The sequence below is a fragment of the Melanaphis sacchari genome, unplaced genomic scaffold (genome assembly GCF_002803265.2).
Source record: "Melanaphis sacchari strain LSU unplaced genomic scaffold, SCAv2.0 Contig8_pilon_pilon, whole genome shotgun sequence".
NCBI lineage: Eukaryota > Metazoa > Arthropoda > Insecta > Hemiptera > Aphididae > Melanaphis > Melanaphis sacchari.
In genome coordinates this window covers 3,759,513-3,765,512 of record NW_020271635.1, presented here as the reverse complement: position 1 = coordinate 3,765,512, position 6,000 = coordinate 3,759,513, and the positions used below count along the sequence as shown (strand labels likewise).

Below are 6,000 nucleotides of genomic sequence, written 5' to 3'. Positions count from 1 at the left end.
TTATTTTCTATAATAGTATAATTATTTTTGAAATATTTAGGTTATTTTGAGTTATTTATATAGACATAAGAAATTTTAATTTTTTTTTTTTATAAATGTCAATTAAAAATTATTTGATGGGTAGGAATGTTTGAAAATTTAATACAAAGCTACTTATAAATTTTTCATTTTTAATTAAAAAATATCTATTATCTATAGTCACAACTCACAACTCATATTAATCTTTTATAAACGATTGAAGTTAGAAATTTTAAAAAATTCGTATAAAATTTAATGTTTGTTTTTATACCTAATATTTAAAAATTTAATACAGATTTCTTTATTAGCTGCTATTCAATTAATATTTAAAATAATTCTACCGGAAAGGTAAATTAATTTTTTATAAGCATTGAAACTTCAGATATTTAAGCCATTCATTGTTTTTCCGTAAAATAATTATTTCTTTAAACAATTTTCGATATTTTATTGTATTTCAATAATAATAATAATAATAAAAAAAGATACTTGAAAATTTCACTAAATGTTAAAATTATCATTTTTTATTTTTTTATAATTTAAAATCTTTATTTGGAGAAACTTAAACTTTTATGTATTTCATACTATGAATTTTATTATAAGTGATATAATTTTTGATTTATTTTAAACTATTATATATTTATTAATTATTAGTAGTTGATAGGTAGGTATACTATGATTCTATTTTTACTGTTTTACGGTATTCACAAAAATATGTTACCTATTAAATTTTGAGTTATATAAGTTTATATAATAAGGTATAAATATTTATTATCATAATAATTGAATAGGTACTATAAGTAAAATAAATTACTTTAATAGTTTTATCAAAACAATATTTTTATTCGGCGATATATTATAGATTGATAGAGCATTTTTATTCAGGATCGTTTTTTATAAAATGATATACCTATCATTGAATTCAAATTTAATAGATCTATAATAATAACTCAATCTAAATGTGATGTACCTTCAACAGAAAAGTACTCACTTATCTACCATTTTTCACATTTTTGTCTTTTAGTGTTATTTTCTTATTAATTTATAGTTGATTGGTATATAATTTAATTATAATTAAGGCAATTAAACAAATATTTAACTTAAATATTTACTAAAAATAAAAATGTACCTTAGCTCTGAATAATTATTTTATGAGATCTCTGTAATGTTAGCAGACAAGGCCTTTCTTCTTAAATCCATCATTGATTAGGTACCTACTCAATGACGACGTACATTGACACTAACGACCAGTAGAGCGACTTTTGTTTTTTATTCATTTATTGTTAACATAATTCGCAATCATTAGAATGCAGCAACCGAATAATATAAGCTTAAGCTATAGAAACTTAAACATGTAGTTATCTTAGAAATTAGGATCGTAGAATAAAAAATACATCATTTCCCTACAGAGCACTAATTATTGGTATTTTAATACTCATAGATGTGGCACAAATGCACAATAACAATTTCTATAATAATATACTATATAGAAAAGATGGGAAAGTTAAAAGAGCACAAGATCGATAAGTTAGAAGTTAACCGTTAACAAATTATAAATTTAACTCGATAAATTAATATTTAATATAGAAAGAAATACTAACTTAACTCAGTTTAAAAAAAGTTAAGCTATTTTTTTAAATTATTATGTAAATCACATAAAGAATGACTATCTACATATTTCTAATTTACTAAATTATAAAAACATATTTAATTTAATTTTTATCATAGTGCACATTGTACAGTGTAAATACCCTTTTACGTTACATAATATATTATTTATTAATTTAAACTATACACATCTCAAATTAATAATTTAACAAATATTATTTTTTTTTATAATATAGCAATTGAACGTCATAAAACATTAAAATAATACAATTTATAATTCATAATTTTATTAAAAAAATTTCTAATATCAACTGCAAAAAGCTAAGTCATTTCAACTGTCAATTGAACTCCTGAAGTTCATAAGTTGATTGGAAAATAAACTAACTAATTAATTTTTTTAAAATTTTTAACTAGTTAATGTCCACCTTTGTTATACTCGTATAGTAACCACTAATCAGTAGGTATAAGACGTAAATTATAGGTAGGTAATTAATATCATTAAAATAGTATAGTTTATATTTTTAGAATTTAAGTAGAACGAAAATGTAAGTACCTAATGGTTTAACAATTTGTTATTTTTTTTGTCTATTGACACCTTTTAGTATAGATTAATTTATAAATATTAAATTATTCGTAAATAGATACTTAGGTATATTTATTCTAAATACATAAGGATTTATTTATATCACTTTGTATTTACATGACATTTAATAATGGTATATAAATATAGGATCATTTAGAATAAATTATTTAAAATAATATTTATAAATATATTAAAATTTTAAAATTCTTTGTTAATTGTTATTCTTTATACCAGGTCGGGCAACTGGTGGCCCACAACTCACAAGCCTTTTTTATCTGACTTGTGCTACATTTTCAAATCACATCATATAATTTTAAAGTTAAAAATTCACATTATAAACAAAATAAATGTTTAATTAAAATTTAAAATACATATTTTTGAATTTTGTTTTTTTGCTTTCCATGTTTTGGCTCGCTTGATATTAATTTTTTAAAAATTGACCCTCTAGTAATTTTGAGTTGCCTATCCCTGGTCTAAACTAAGCACTTAAAATGCTTGTGTTGGTAATGAAATGTCAAAAAGAAAAATTCACTGTTTCTTCGATTTCGGGATTAAAAGGATGACACACAGTCCATACTAACATAGTTTGTTTCGTTTAACTAATGGATGATATGGCTAGGTAAAACATATTAATTATTAGTTTTAGTTATATTTTCAATTTAAATTGTGGCATTTAGATTGAAATGTTCAGTTAAAATACAAATATAAAACTGGGAGAAACTTACTGTAGTATGGTAGTCGGTAGACATCAATTGTTTAGATATTGTTATTGAGTAAACCACTGTCATGAATGTTTTTTTTTTTTTGTGTTTAGTTGAATTAGTAATAAATCATTGTATAGGTAATGTATATTACTATGAAACACAATTCTGAATGGAGAAATAGTATATACCTACCTAATACTTGTTACCTACAGGGACAAATAGATCATTCTTGGCATATTCTGAAATTTTAATGACGAATTTTTCATGGAAAAAAATAATTCACTTAGCTAGCAAATTTATAATTGATTAAGTGGAATATTAAAAATTAATAAGTCAATTTTATTACATTTTGGTAGGTACCTAATAAAAACACAAATTTTAGAAAATTTTAAATTTATTTTATATTTTAAAACACTGCAGGTGTGTATCTATATGTTTAATTAATAATTTGTAATATATAAGTATATAACCATCAACTTTCAATACAGGATTTGATTAAAGGAAGTAGATATAACAATCAACTTGTTTTCTTTCTGGGATGTATAATAACAATTCAGTTATTATTCAATAATGAGCTTTTTGTCCACATTAAATTTATTATTTCTTGAGAATCTATATTGTTCAATGCTTAGACTTCAGAATATTATTTTCAATATTCATTAATACTACACTTTGGTATAAGTTTTGATCTATAGTATTAATTAAATAATTGTAGATATTTTTGATTAAAAGAAAACACTTTGCATTATATTTTAGTGATAGATAAATGATAATATAATTATTAATTTATAAATAAATAACTGGCATCTATTTTGAATTTTCTTTTTCTATATTTTTCTTTACTTAGAACTTGTGTTTTAAGGTAGGTGGTACACAAATAAAAATGTACCTGTAAATCTATGATTACGGTTCAACAAAATAATCGATAAAGAAAAATAAATACAAAGCACGAGCCCATAAACGTTTGAGTAACAATTAATAAGTTAAGGTATAGGTACATTTCAAATACCTATTTGTCTATCAAAAGTATTTAAAGTAGGTACCTTATACTTTTGTATAGTGATCCTAACCACTAGGATATCACAACTTACATCCGAGTGAATACTGGGAACATCTTGGAAAGTTATTGTGATTTATACAATCAGGCATAAATAATATGTGACTGATAATTACTGTCAATTGAAATGAAATTCCTCGGGATTTATGATATTAATTAATATATATTAGGTATAAAAATAATATATAATAGGTATGTCATTGATATGGTGTGAAGATCTGTATACTTTATTTATTTTCTACTGATTAGTGTTGATGATTTTTTCATAGTTTTCAATTAGTTTAATACTTAATTACTTAGAAGTAACTATAAGATTTATGGGCTAATAGCATTTTCGAGAGTGAACACTCTGATCCACAATTACCATTTATCAGTTATTTAATTTTACTTAAAAGGTTATAGTATGTACGCGAGTTATTAATTTTATACAATTAGTAATATTACAAAAGGCAAAACTGAAAACCGCAAAAACATGAAAAGATTCAAAAGACAGATCACGAATGGAACGTATGAATGGTGTATCATGTATCATTTGTCTTATCAAATTTTGTCATAACGAAAACAAACATCGTGGTGGTCACACTGAGGTTTAGTGGGTGTTTAGTGCGGCGATAGATGTCGTCGCAGTCTATCAACTGTCCCGATCGCCAGCGGCGAGACACGACGAATTGCCGAGAGTCGGGCGCTGCTCCTTGTCAACGGGGACTACCGTCTACCAATACCATTGATTCCGACATTCCGTGTTGACGTTCAACCGGTATTGGAGTTTGTTGTATGAATTCGTACATAAAGTGAAAAGAACTTAACAACGAATATTACGTTTATTTGCGCGCGTTATTGGTTATCTTCGGGTTTTTGTTTTTTTAGTCGAAGTTTTGTGATCACTATGTGCGTCAGCCAAACGGTTTTTACGAGTCGGTCATCCGACAGTGACCAGACATCGTTGAATCACGGTCGAGCAACAGTTTGAACCCAACGCCGCGATAACACCGTAAGTTTTACTCTAGAACTACTGTTTAATAATAAGTAAGTCTATGGTCAAACCACTTAAGACGTTACTCACAGTCACGATCTTACTCTAGACTAGAATTAGTGTGTTACTAACATAGTATTCGTATACTTTTATTAATTCTGTGATTAAATTCTTATCACTGACAGACTTATAGTACTTGGAAATTGTAATTTGTATTACCCTTGCTTGGATTGTCAAAAATATATGCCTACCTACCTCCTTAAGGTTATTGTTGTTCTTGTGATGTTTTCATCGACTTTGGGTAATAGTTATTAACTTGTCCAAATAACAGCTCCTTTAAAGATAATAAATACTTACCTATATATCAATAAAGATATTTTGTATATCTTTCAATATTGATATTAATTGGTTTTATATTTGATATTTCATTATAATCTTAATATTTATACTTATTTAATATATTTCATTGATTTTTTTCATTTTCATAAGGATATGTTTTTTAAATTCATTTTTTTGTTTTAATTGTACCGTTATACATTATTTTCTTATTGATTTTATGAAAGTTAAGTACCTACTATTTCAGCACTTTTTTTAAATACTCATTAAATGTTACAGTAGATATTTTACAATAATATGATAAGCATATTCAGTATATAATTCAGCGTCAGTTAATATTCAGTAATAATAAGCATTAGTTACATACATTATTTGTGATGAGTTACTTAATCTAAAAACAGATAAATGAATATTGTTTTTATGTTTTATTGAAATTTTTCATGTATAACTAAATGTTGAAACATTCTGGTTTTCTAGGATTGTCCTGTTTTTTAAAAGTCTTAATCGGGACTTTGATTTGTCCTGGAATTATTTTCTTTTTTGTAATATTTATACTAGTTATTATGGTTATTATTATTATTCTCATTTATTTTGTTTATCAATTTTTGACTTTTGTACATATAATGATATAACTGATCTATTTATAGATTAGATTCAATCATAGTTTAAGATTTCACGATAGGCGAGCAGTGGTGGTAAGCATTACCACAATTTTCTATGTTAG

At 24.6% G+C, this 6,000-nt stretch overlaps 1 protein-coding gene across 3 annotated transcripts in view; it reads left to right on the top strand.

Annotated features, from left to right (window-relative positions):
* Positions 1-4,681: 4,681 nt before the first annotated feature.
* LOC112602686 (triple functional domain protein) overlaps positions 4,682-6,000 on the top strand; it is a 112,952-nt gene continuing 111,633 nt past the window's right edge. For all 3 annotated transcript variants that reach the window (XM_025350894.1, XM_025350892.1, XM_025350893.1), the window contains exon 1: positions 4,682-4,958. The gene's annotated coding sequence lies outside the window, so the exon portion shown is untranslated. The remainder of the gene's footprint in view (positions 4,959-6,000) is intronic.